Below are 13,000 nucleotides of genomic sequence, written 5' to 3'. Positions count from 1 at the left end.
TTTTCGGTTTTTGAATTCGATTTTAGGCTATTTTAAATGGAGTTATGTCTCAGGGCAACCGGAGTCAGTCAGAATGAAACGTCCATTCTGACTGACTCCTGTTCCCCAGCGAAATCCTACCGGGAGTTTCTTGCAGTTGTTTAGTTTACAAACTGTAGTCCACTACTGACCATGCAGACAACCTACTTGCGTAATTACGTGCGCGCGATCGCGATAGTGTGCGTAGAGTTCTTTTCACAATGTTTTGACTCACACACGAATCGTTTTTTTTTCCACCGTAGTGGGTCGGGCAGTGACCGATACCCCTTCACTACGTCATATAGCGATTAGTGACCACTTGACATTGTAATTAACGTTGACTTTTACAATTGAACGTGCTTTACAAAAGGAAGAATCTCATAACAATTCTTATGGATATCATTCGCAAATTTGTTCTTTAAATACACTAGTCATGGAAAGTGACGCTTTTGTGAAGCACCAACCGACTTTCCAAAATTCATCCGAGCAGGGTGAAATCCTGGAAACTTCAGTTATAGTGACTTCTTCTGACGAAAGGAAAGACTGCAGTGTATTTAAAAGACGGTTTATTTTTTTGTTTCGTTTTTAATTCAAATGGTATGCACGCACTTATGAGCAGTAAAACTGAAAACATTTTATTTTAAAACTTGAAAAAAAAAATTACATCTAGTCAGACCTGAAGGGGATTCAAAACCTGGACAAATTAAGTGTGAAGAGTACGTAGTTGAATGCATGTGTAAATTGGCTATTTATAAATTACCAACTCCCGAAAAATTGGTAAATGCTACAGAAGCACTAAAAGCAAAGCAATTAATTATTTTCCCGGCCCTTGACTACACAACAAAGCCAACAATACAACAAGGTAAATAAATAAATAAAACTTGCAGTAAATATGCCAATGATGGTCTATTTTATATGTACAAGTTAAAAAAACAATAAATGTACAGTAAACAAAAAAATCACTGGAAACCAATCAACAACTATAATAATAAACTATACAAAAAAAATCACTAAAACGTGACTTTTTGAAAACGTGTTTTTTTTTGTTTGTGTGTGTGTTTTTTTTTTAATCCAAACTGTTGCAGCTGTAGCTCGAGAGATCTTTTTGGGTTTTGCTGGCAGGTTATGCTCTTATTACTTTTATTACTGCCAAAATGGCAGGCTGCAAGCTTGGTTTCCTGGCCACAGTTCACACTGGTGAAGGCAGTGTAACTCTAGTCCACGTCTCTGTCAATATCGGTCTATACTTGACTGTCTCCCTTCACCTTGAAGGCCAGATTTTTTCATCGGGCGACCGCCTTACTGCTCCCCAGCCGCCACACGGGCTCCTTGTGGGGATCAGGTGTGCTCAGGTGGATGCTGTGCTCCTGGATCACCTCCCTGACACATTGGATCCATAGCCTTCTTCTGCTCAATGCTGGATGCCTATTGATTAGGAGGATGGTCAACATCAAGAAATATCAGTATTTATTAATTTGTTGACATTGTTCATTCTGATTAAACATGATTATGTCCTTTCTTATTTTAACAGTGTTTTGAAGGCCAATGAATCATTTGACTCTAAAAACCAATTTCTCTTTCCTACCACTGTCTAAAATTAATATGTGTATTGTAAGTTTACAGAAATAAGTTAAAACCACTCATTAAAAAAAGATTTAGAAATTTGTTGAACAGTCTTTAACTCAAGTATGATGAAGTTTTAGTTCAGTTCTCCTATTACATAACAGGTATTTTTTATTAATGAAAGTAATCCCCTGAACGTTCACAGAACAATCCGAAAAAAGAGGAAAAAAAGAATTATCCGGGCACAAAAAGCCAGCTTAGTCTAGGAGCTTAAATAAAAACATGTCATGATGTCACTAGAGTGTGCGCAATTGCTTCTTGTGTTAAGGTGTTTTGAGCAAAGAAGAGGCAGATCATCTGACCTTGAGAGCAATGTTGTTCGTTGTTGGTATGCATCCCACCCGAAGAGCAAACTTGCAGGGCTCTCCCTTAACGTCCTCTGTCAATCCTACTTGGAGGTCTGGGGGAGGAAAATTCAATTAGCAATCAATTAATTTACGGGAATGACAAATAGATGAAACGTGTGTTAAGTTGGACTCACAAGAAGTTTTTGCTCATATATGTATTTGCTACTGCCCTTGGAGTCCTCCACCTCCTTGCTGATGATGAGGGACATCTCAAAAGAGGGAAAGGTCTAAATTTGGGCTCTTGCAGTGCAGCGTCTTTGACGGACATTCCTGGACGGACCCGTGGTGGATCAGCTTGCCCTGTGACTTGACGGTTTCCTCAAAATCTAAGTGAAGAGGAAACACAAGTAAATTACAGCTCAACACTCAATGAGTGGTCTTGACCGTTTTCAGTCACCTTCCAGCACGGCCAGATGTATGACATCGTTGGTTCTCTTGGGAATGCTCAGCATCACCTCCATGGCATCCTTGAGCTTGCCGTAGTCTTCTCCAACAAAGTTTAGTAGATCCCAAAACAAGCATATAGGCTGCTGTCCAAGTAACAAGGTAATTTGCTGTTTGTTTGTTTGTTTTTTTTATTTAAATGGTCACAACTTGAGACAGAAGGCATGACTGATGTTATCCTCTCTTGTAAGAAACATTTTTTGTTACCCCAATAGTACAAAGTGAATTCTGTGTATGACTATATGTAGTGTTCAACATTTGTGTTGCGTCTCTATAAGAGTAAACGTCGTTTTTCTCTTTATAAATCCCTTAATATACCGGCTTTGTCCAAAAAAGGGCCGCTAAAGATAGACAAAGCTGGAAACACATTACGTCTTGAATGAATAAGCGCTTGCCGTCGCGTCTGACGTGATGACGGCAGTGTTAATGACTTTCCCGGAAGCCCCTTTCGCGACCCTAAATAAACTCTGATAGCTGACGGATTGAAAATCATCTATAAATTAATATTATTGCTCCGGTGGACTTAGAAATAATATGTAGCCATTTCAACCGAAATACAAAATATAGAAATCGAACAGAACAAAATTAGGTTAGGTTTCAATACAACATTGCCCTCTTCCGGCGAATGCACGGCATTTCATTGCCAACCGTCACACTTAATATCTATGCTAAAAGATGTTCTTGTGGTTTTCCTGGAACATTTGCATTGTATGTTTACATTGGCTCGTTTAACTAACATGGTGAAGATTTAACATGTTGGTATTTCACTGAAACAATTTGTAACACTGCAAACAAGTCTTCTTTTTGTTTTCTGTAAAGTGAAATTCAATAGCTCTTCTGAATATAACTCCAAAGAAAACTTTTTTTTAAAAACACTGCAAAAGTAAAGTGATGAAACAAAAAAATCTATTTTTTTTTTAGTGCAACAGCATAATATTACAGTGGCCCACAATAGCATTACTGCATGCTTAATTTTGAATTACTTCTGCATTGATAATATGCTACAGCTAACACTACTGATAGTGATACTCAGAGAGCTAAGAATCATCTATGGTGACGATATGTGTAAAAAAAAAAAAAAATCAAGGGCAAATTGGGAAGCTGTTAAGTAATTATTAAAGGTTGCTGAAATAACCCTTTAAGAAAAACAAAAAAACAAAAACAACGTTCAGTTGCGACAAGTAATGAATTCTTCTCTTTGGCTAATACATGTGTGTCCACTAACTGACTTTTGACTCGTGAACCGTGAACGGCACAATATTATGAAGAATTTTGCAATTTCAAGAGCATTACATACACTCTCGGCAGCAAAAATAAATAAATAAATAAAACAAAATAAATAAATAAAAGCTACCCTGCATATTTAATCCAACTCGCCGCCCTCTTTTCAAAACTTGCCGCAGGTTTAAATCCAAGCGGTTTGGTAGGAAAAGTTTTTGTCTTGAGATAATCGTGCGTCCTCCCTTCAGCCACCAGATCGCACCGCGCAGCACTCAGAAGGTTTAGTAGATGCACTATTTTCAGTTGACCAAAGAGATGATCGTGAAGATGTGCTCTCTCATCGCTTTCATTTGGACTCAAAAGTTCAGCATCCTAACTCCTCCCCCCGGTCCCCGCCCCACCCGCAAAAAAGCATTTTGGCTAATGGCCAACTGTCATAACATCTCTGTAGGAGTCCATTTTTTTTTTTTAAATAAGTGAAGATACATCCTTTATTCTATTATTACCAGGCAAATTTTGCATTGGGGAAGAGCAGATCATTAAGGTTAATTCACAAATAAATGCATGATAGATAAGTTAATAATGAATAGACATATGGTACATTCTGCTTGAATTTAAAAATTCCGAATGTTATTGAATGCACCTCAAGTCTTGCGCGCAAGACCTCAACTTTCTCGTTAGCGAAATAGCCACCAACGCAGGAGACTTGTACAACGTTCCTATAATGAGCTTGACATTAGCATTCAGATTTTTTAAAATTAACATTTTGTTTTATCAAAGAGTCGTGTAAGTATCACAATGTGCTAGAGCAGTGGTCCCCAACCCCCGGTCTGCGTACCGGTACCGGTCCGTGGATCAATTGGTACCAGGCCACGTGGGCTGCACCCGAAATAATGTTTTGAAGATGATTTAGTTTAATGGTACGTGCACGCCGAACACTAACGAGGCGAAAAAGCGGAGTTTTGTATTGTAGTCAATGGCGTTCACGTGACTGGGCGCGAATGCACATCGGGTGACGCGATGGACGCGAATGGAGCGACGCGAATGGCCGCGCGCGGTCACGAGAAGCGAAATTCGCCTTTCGCGTGAAGTTATTTTTTTTTAACTTTTTCCGTGTTTTGCATCGCCACAGCCTATCAACTTCGGGAACATTCAACGGCTCACGCAGGGGGCAGGAATGAATCATGGCGGCCGCTTTGCGGTCACCGGAAGCGATCCAACACTGCCAGCTGAAATTTCAATACAAAACAGAGCCAAGCAAGAGCACTCACCTGGCTTATAGAAAGGCGGAAGCGATAACTTGGGACAACTGGTATGTGCAACGTTTGCTTCACTTAACAGCTGTTGAACCATAGTTACTGTGCTAAACTAACGATAGCGCAACATTGTTAGCACAATATTTAGCCCGGTTTTGGTCACTGCGAGATTGCAAAATTGCGCCGCCTCTGGCCGCTGTTGATAGTACCCCCCACTTTACTCGTGTATACGAGTAAAGCTGTTGAAAGTACAGTGGTACCTCGGTACTCGACCATAATCCGTTCTGAGGTGGTGGTCGAGCACCGATTTGTTCGAACACCGAAAGCAATTTTCCCATAAGAAATAATGGAAAGTATGTGTGCACAAGTAAATGTGCACAAGCAGTACATGATAAAGATAAAGATAAATAAAGCATTATAAACCATTTTGTATAATTTACTTACGTTTTGGAGAGTGGTTGATGGCATACAGGAATGGATGTGGAGAGGACGGGAGGGAGTTACTCCTTCCATGATGACGCTAGCTAACTGCGACGCGAGGTACACCGCGTTCATATTTTGCTATAATTTCCTTCTTCGGTTCAATAGTGGTCCTCATTGTTTTCCTCTTTGCCTTCCCCTTATCACTGTCTTTCTTTGGACCCATTATTAAGGGCTAGAGCAACACGAAAAAGTTTAAATCCGGGAAGAAATACTCGAACAAACGTCTTACTCCGCTGGCGGTCTGAGTTGAACTGGCGCTTACCCGCTGGCCGAGAAGGGCCGAGGAGCGCGTTCGGGTCGGCTCGGCTCGGCTCGGCTAGTCGAGCACCGAAAATCTGTTTGAGGTCCGATGCATTATCTACTTGAATTTTTTGGTCGAGCACCGATTTGGTCGAGTATAGAGGCGGTCGAGTACCGAGGTACCACTGTATCCCCCCATGAGGACATTACATAAATAAGAAAGTGTCTTATGCTGTTAACCCCCCAAAAACATTTATGAAATAAAACACATTGGCATTCAGGGTGCAATGTTTGCTCATCTGACCACCATTTCACTGCACCATTTCACACACTACATATCTCCCGATCATAACTTGGATGAGGGACATTCGAATTTACTAACTGGAACTGTTGTGTGGTGTGAATGTGTATACGAGTAAAGCATACTTATGAGACAAAAGACCTTATGTATCTTTTTCCCTGGCTCCCCTACCAGCATTCATCCTATGGATCAATAAAATCCGCTGAGTTCCATTAAAATGCAATTGCACATTTTGGGTCAAAGGCTGCCGAGCTTTCCACCTGATTACAAGTTGACAAACAAAACAGTGAAGGTGAGCAGAATTCGGTTTACTAATAGTTTTACATACATACAGTATATGATCTAAACAGTCACAGAAGGTGCATTCAAAAGTATACATGGCGAATAAAAGGATAAAAACAGAGAGAGGATAACATTTTAGGAAAAGGAAAATGTGTACCTGCTACTAATAATTAAAACACTTATAAGCTCAAAATTATACACTTAGAAATTGTGAGTGCAGTTAATTATTTTGTGCTCTTCAAAATGTACCTTGACTTAATAGCTGATTTTGTCTTTACATTATATATTGATGGCATTTGAGAACTTCCCCAAAAGTAAAGTAAATGGCTGAAGGTATTGTTTAATTTCTCACTTTTCAGAGAATATAAAAATGTGGTCAAATAATTTTTTAATTTAAATACACATTGAATAGAGACACTAAAAAGCATAAATTGATTACATAATCATCTTCAAAGCTGAAATGAAGTCTCTCTCCCACCCCGATTAGCTAAGCCTCAACTGAAGGCTTAACCATGGTCATGACTGTTCCCCCTTTGAGCCATTTCTATGAGGGATGTGCACTTGGGGCATTATGGACTCAAAGAGAACTGTTTTCATGTTTAATTTGGTGTTAGGTCACAATAAAAGCCAAGTGCAGAAAAGCAGTACTAAGGCAGGGGTGTTCAAACTTTTTACAAAGGGGGCCAGAGTTGGTGTGTTAAAAATGTAGGGGGGCCAACCTTGGCGGGCGTTCTTTACCTATAACAGCAAATTATTTAAATACATTTTAGCAAGCCGTTCTGTGTTTCACATTTGCTTTTTTATTTTAATTTCAGCTATCTTAATCATGTGTTTTGGTTAATTTGAAACGTGCATATCAAAATTGAATTGATATTAAATATTGAAATTGAATATTCACTTTCATTAACACTTTAATGAACTTTTTTTGCAACAGCTGAACAGAAGTAATTGTACTCTTGGGTGCAAATTACATTTGAAACGTGAAAAAAAAATCTCACCATGGCAGTTTAATACTTATAAAAATTGTAAACACAATAACAGAAGCGAACAAGTCATAGTCATATCAACAAGTGCAAGGGCTCATTTAAAATATGACATTAGTAACTATAAATGATTGTATTTTTAAATGGTTATTATTCTGGAGTGAAAAGTTAAAAAAAAAAAAAAGTTTTCAGACTGATCGCAAATGAAAAATGAGTCGTCCGCATGAGTGTGATGGGTGAAACTGAGATCTGGAGTGCAGGACAAAGGACAGGTGTGGCTCTATGGCGGTAGTATGGATGCGCAAGATGTCTTGTAAGTGAGAGTCGACCCGAAGCAGCTTAGCATTTTCTTGCCAAATGTTCGAATCTCTCGGACTTGTCCTTATCCAGCTGTCGGTAAAAGTTGTAAAATATTGCTGCTGTGAGATGAAACTAGCTTCAAGATGTTTCAGTTTTTCGCTGCGTTCATTACCTGTGATCTTGCCATATACGTCAGCGTGTTTTGTTTGGTAATGTCGCTTCACATGAACACTTTAAAAACAGCCACTGTCTCTTTACAAATGAAGGAGACCCAGTTGTTCCGTATTTCGGTGAAGAAATAGTCCAATTTCCACTCATCCTTGAACCGTCAGCCCTCGCAGTCAACTTTCCTCCTTTTGTTGATTGTCGCCATTTTAGAAAGTTAGGGGCTCATACAGTCAATTACTCATATACTAATTTGCTGTTCCTAATTGAGCCTATAGATGGCAGCAATCAGCACACACACGTAACAGCGCTGCTGCTCGTTGTATTCATTCTCCATGCGGGTCAGACGTTATTGATTTTATGACAGAGGCTGCGGGCCGGATGTAAATTGACCACGGGCCGCATTTGCCCCCCGGGCCGGACTTTGGACATGGCTGCTTTAAAGTAACAATTTGAATGATAAATGCATACAATGCCTTTACTCCGATGGATACAATAACTTCTTCCTATGCTACTTGTCATTACGAAGCTTTTGTTTTGACCATTAATGTTTTTTAATGTAGCTCCAAATCGATTTTTTTTTCATCGCGCTTACTTGTTTGGTTTTGATGTTTTGTTTTGTTTGTTGTCGGAGAATATGCCCGCTCGTAGTAGGAGCCTTTGAATTGGTAGCCGGTTCTAAATTGAGCGTGCTTTAATGTTTTATGGGTAGATTGCGTTTGTGTATCAGTTACATTACTTGTAATTCAGTTTTGCCTTGTTCTTGCGTCGTAGTAAACAGTTTGCACCTGCCCTGCTACGTTTGCTTTTTAAAGCAGCTTGGACTTTCTCCGACGGTGCTAAAAAACAGAATTGAAATGATAACATTCAAACTTCAGGAATGCAACTTCGGGACTTTACTTAAGTAACTTCGGGTTGCAAATAGCCCCCTGGCTATTTACTTGTTACACAAGAAGGAGTAAATATTGATTTGTGGACTTCCTTTATGCCAAATGTCAATGTAAAGGGAGCTTTTTAATATAAGCCAGGTACCGTGAGTTTTTAGAGATGAAATTATTTTTGTTGTGTAAATTGAATAATGTAATTACAGATTGAGTGCATGAGTAAACTAGTGCCAATAATAATATTTTTGAAATAATTCTGAATTTTCATGCTGCAACAATCCTTTGTTTTTACCACCTACAGAGGACTCACTCGAGCATACAGTAAGGCCTACGTTCTGCGTTTTGGAAAACCAACTATCACATCATCAGAGACTGTGCCGAGGACAGGGCGTCCAACTGGCTGCAGCTCATACAGAGGACAAACACAAGGTGGTCATTGCGTCTGTGCCCTTCTACCAGACCTCAGAAAAAGTAAGTAACTGTATGAAATTTGTTAACGAAAATATGAGCTTAAAACGAAAAAATATTGACGTGATCCTTTGCAACATCACTCTATATTTTTATAAAGGGTGTTTTCTTGGATGTTCCAGCCATCCATTATTTTTAGCTTACTGTATCTTCATTAGGGTTGCTGGCTAGCTGATGCCAATCCAGGCCATCTTTTGGCAGTAGGCGCAGGACACCCTGGAATGGATAAAACGACAATTACTCTTACAGAGCCGCACCACAAATGTTGAAAACTACATTCAGTCAAAGTACACAGAATTCGCCTTGTACATTGTGGGTAACAAAAAATGTTTGTTACAAGAGACGATATCATCAGTCATGCCTTCTGTCTCAAGTTGTGAATATTTCAATGAAAAAAACCCCCAGCAAATTACCTTGTTAATTGGACAGTATATGCTTGTTTTTAGGATCTACTAAACTGCGTTGGAGAAGACAACGGCAAGCTCAAGAATGCCATGGAGGTGATGCTGAGCGTTCCCAAGAGAGCCAAGGATGCCATACATCTGGCCGTGCTGGAAGGTGACTGAAAACGGAAGACAAGACCACACATTTATTAACTGTTGAGCTGTAATTTCCTTGCTTTCCCTCTTCACTTAGATTTTGAGGAAACCGTCAAGTCACAGGGCAAGCTGATCCATCACAGGTCTGTACAGGAAAAAGATGCTGCACTGAAAGAGTCCAAATTTACACTTTTTCTCTTTTGAGATGTCCCTCATCATCAGCAAGGAGGTGGAGGACTCCAAGGACAGCAGCAAAAACATCTATGAGCAAAAACTTCTTGTGAATCCAACTTAACACACGTTTCATCTTTTTGTCATTCCCATGAAGTAATTGATTTCTAATTTAATTTTCCTCCCCCAGACCCCCGAGTAGGATTGACAGAGGACGTTAAGGGAGACCCCTGCAAGTTTGCTCTTCGGGTGGGATGCATATCAACAATGAGCAACATTGTTCTCAAGGTCAGATGATCTGCCTCTTCTGATCTGCACACTCTACTGACATAATGACATTTTTAAGCTCCTAAACTTAAGCTGACTTTTTGTGTCCAGATAATTCTTTTTTTCATCTTTGTTGGGATTGTTCTGTGAACATACAGGGATTACTTTCATTACAAAAAAAAAGTACATGTTATGTAATTGGAGAACTCAACTAAAATTTCACACACTTGAATGAAAGGCTGTGAAACAAATATCAAAAGTTTTTTTTTTTTAATGAATGGTTTTAACTTTTTACTGTAAACTTAAAATACACATATTAATTTTAGACATTGGTAGAAAAGAGAATTTTTTTTTTTTTAAGAGTCAAATGATTCATTGGCCTTCAAAACACTGTTAAAATAAGAAAGGACATAATCATGTTTAATCAGAATGAACAATGTCAACAAATGAATAAATACTGATATTTCTTGATGTTGACCATCCTCCTAATCAATAGGCATCCAGCATTGAGCAGAAGAAGGCAATGGATCCAATGTGTCAGGGAGGTGATCCAGGAGCACAGCATCCACCTGAGCCCCACAAGGAGCCCATATGGCGGCTGGGGAGCAGCAAGGCGCTCGCCCGACGAAAAAATGTGGCTCTCAAGGTGATGAGAAACAGTCAAGTGCAGACCGATATTGACAGAGACGTGGACGACCGTAACTTGTGTCAACTGTGGCCAGGAAGCCAAGCTTGCAGCCTGCCATTTTGGAGGACCATGGTTGGTGCCTGGTTCCCTAAAAAGAGCAGGTACCATTACGTGGCATAACCTGCTAGCGACTCCCAAAAAGATCTGTCGAGCTACCGCTGCAACAATTTGGATTAAAAAAAAAAGCACTTTTTCAAAAAGTCAGGTTTTCGTGATGTTTTTTGTATAGTTTATTATTCCAGTTGTTGATTTTGTTTTTTTTACTGATTTTCGTTTTTAAGTTTTGTTTTACATATTTAAAAGTTGCATTATAACAACATATTTTCAGAAAGTTGTTTTTTTTCCCTTGTATTTTTAGCTTTGTTCTGCGGTCAAGGGCTGGGAAAATAATTAATTGATTTGCTTTTAGTGCTTCTGTAACATTTGCCAACTTTTCAGGAGTTGGTCATTTACAAAAATCCAAGTTAAACTTACACTTAACTACGTTCTCATCACACTTAATTTGTCCAGGTTTTGAACTCCTTCAGGTAGGAGTCCGACCAGATGTAATTTTTTTAAATTGTATTTGATTTTAAGTTTTACTGCTCATATGTGTGTGAATATCATTTGAATTCGAAAAACAAAACGAAGGTGTTTTATATCCGCTGCAGTCTTGCCTCTCGTCAGAAGAGGTCACTCTAACTGAAGTTTCCCGAATTTCACCCTGCTTAGATTAACTATGGAAAATCGGTTGGTGCTTCCAAAAGCCTCACTCTCTATCACTAGTGTATTTAAAGAACAAATTTGCAATTAATATCCATTAGAACAATGCCAAGTGTTCGCTAATCGCTATATGTTAGAATGCTACACAGAAACAATTTTACAGGTGTTTACAGTTGGTAATGTGATCAAGTGTATCTGCAACATGCTTATGTGTCCTAAATTATTCTCAGTTTTAAACGCATGACTAAGAAAATATGAATCCAATCAGAATTATTGACAGTACGTTGTACTTTTATTATTTATAATATTAATATTATTGCTATTACAATTATGTTTTTAAATTGGCGTTCCAGATTTAATATTTTGAGGCAATGATACAACTGTAATCTGATTTTAAAGCACAATACTACAGTACTACTGTATAGCCATGGCTGGAGCAAAATGGCTGTTCTTTTATGGTAATGCAATAACGCTTGAAGTACTGTACAGTGGACCCCCGTGTAACAACATTATTTCGTTCTGCAGTTGGGGTCGTAAGGCGAATTCATCGCTTGACGGGCAATCCAAAACGATGTTAAATAGCTAATGCGTTTAGAACCCCAGGTAAAAACATCAAAATTGTACATACTGAAAATTGGGACCAAAATAGTATAGTAAGTGCTATGTATATATAATGTACATGAATACAATCAGAAAACATCATAAATACAAAATTTAGAATGAATTTATTTATCTTTTGAGTGCTGCTTGTTATGCCCATATTCCCTAATAAGGGTTATCTCCAGCATCGTTTCCAAATAAATCGTCTTCTTACTTCTCTCTTTAACATCACTAGCAATCTTGGGACCCATGGCTAACCCTTTCAACTTTGAATTAAGCAGTAAAATGGACTATAAATATGGTTTTGCAACCACTCACAATCGAACAAAGCTTAACTGTTCCACCATTATGAAACAAGTGAGGCCAACCGATAGCAGACCACCATCTCCGTGAGTAGGCGACAAATAGCAGACCAGCATTGTAGTCACGTATTGCATGGAAGCAGTTAGCCGGCAATAGTAAATAAGTGCAATTACCTAAAAACGCCAGCAGATGGAGGCAAAACAACACAAATACAGCCAAGCCCCTAGGGTCATGACCGTTGTTTCGGTCTCATAACAGGAAAAATGTCATAAAGCGGGGATGAAAAAACTCAGTGTTCCACGTCACAACATAAAAATGTCGTCAATCAGGGAAGTTGTAACACGGGGGTCCACTGTACCTACATTTTCCAGTCAATGTTTCACACATACAGTATTTTGCGTTTCGTGGTTAGAGGCTATCACAACAGCTTCAATTTCTAATTTACAAATAATTGAAAGTTTTCCGCTTTTTACTTGACATGTGTCAATATTTAAAGAGCGGGATGAAGATTTATTCCACTCTCTCACCACTCAAGGGTGATTCCACTGCATCCACTGCACTCCGCCGCGATCCCTCAACTTGACGCAAGGCTTGAAAAACCTGGACCGTTGCCATCCGCCGTGGTCAATTCCACAGTTCAGAAAGCACCAAAAGGGGGGTGGGGGGGGGGGGGGGGGGTGTCTACATTCAGATACAAAGGCAAAATAGCGTTTTG

General features: G+C 39.2%; 3 long non-coding RNA genes across 8 annotated transcripts; 1 reads left to right on the top strand and 2 right to left on the bottom strand.

Annotated features, from left to right (window-relative positions):
- Positions 1-567: 567 nt before the first annotated feature.
- On the bottom strand, positions 568-3,990 carry LOC148409283 (uncharacterized). Of its 3 annotated transcripts, none has more exons than XR_015868462.1 (5): positions 3,787-3,990; positions 2,386-2,518; positions 2,123-2,314; positions 1,944-2,041; positions 568-1,443 (listed from the first exon to the last, which is right to left on the bottom strand). It is a non-coding gene; the product is annotated as an uncharacterized LOC148409283 (long non-coding RNA). The 3 variants fall into 3 exon arrangements; XR_015868463.1 differs by having other exon boundaries at positions 2,386-2,515; XR_015868461.1 differs by having other exon boundaries at positions 2,386-3,990.
- Positions 3,991-4,789: 799 nt separating this feature from the next.
- On the top strand, positions 4,790-10,013 carry LOC148409281 (uncharacterized). Of its 4 annotated transcripts, none has more exons than XR_015868466.1 (7): positions 4,790-4,965; positions 8,849-9,018; positions 9,174-9,327; positions 9,462-9,573; positions 9,652-9,697; positions 9,760-9,834; positions 9,916-10,013. It is a non-coding gene; the product is annotated as an uncharacterized LOC148409281 (long non-coding RNA). The 4 variants fall into 4 exon arrangements; XR_015868467.1 differs by lacking the exon at positions 4,790-4,965 and adding an exon at positions 7,470-7,511; XR_015868464.1 differs by lacking the exon at positions 4,790-4,965 and adding an exon at positions 8,025-8,107.
- LOC148409282 (uncharacterized) lies at positions 6,227-9,204 on the bottom strand. The gene is made up of 2 exons (XR_015868468.1): positions 7,671-9,204; positions 6,227-7,588 (listed from the first exon to the last, which is right to left on the bottom strand). It is a non-coding gene; the product is annotated as an uncharacterized LOC148409282 (long non-coding RNA).
- Positions 10,014-13,000: the final 2,987 nt, after the last annotated feature.

Source organism: Hippichthys cyanospilos, chromosome 17 (genome assembly GCF_059441005.1).
Source record: "Hippichthys cyanospilos isolate Australia breed blue-spotted pipefish chromosome 17, RoL_Hcya_1.0, whole genome shotgun sequence".
Taxonomy (NCBI): domain Eukaryota; kingdom Metazoa; phylum Chordata; class Actinopteri; order Syngnathiformes; family Syngnathidae; genus Hippichthys; species Hippichthys cyanospilos.
The sequence above is the reverse complement of the archived record's forward strand: the minus strand, read 5'-3'. Positions and strand labels throughout refer to the sequence as shown.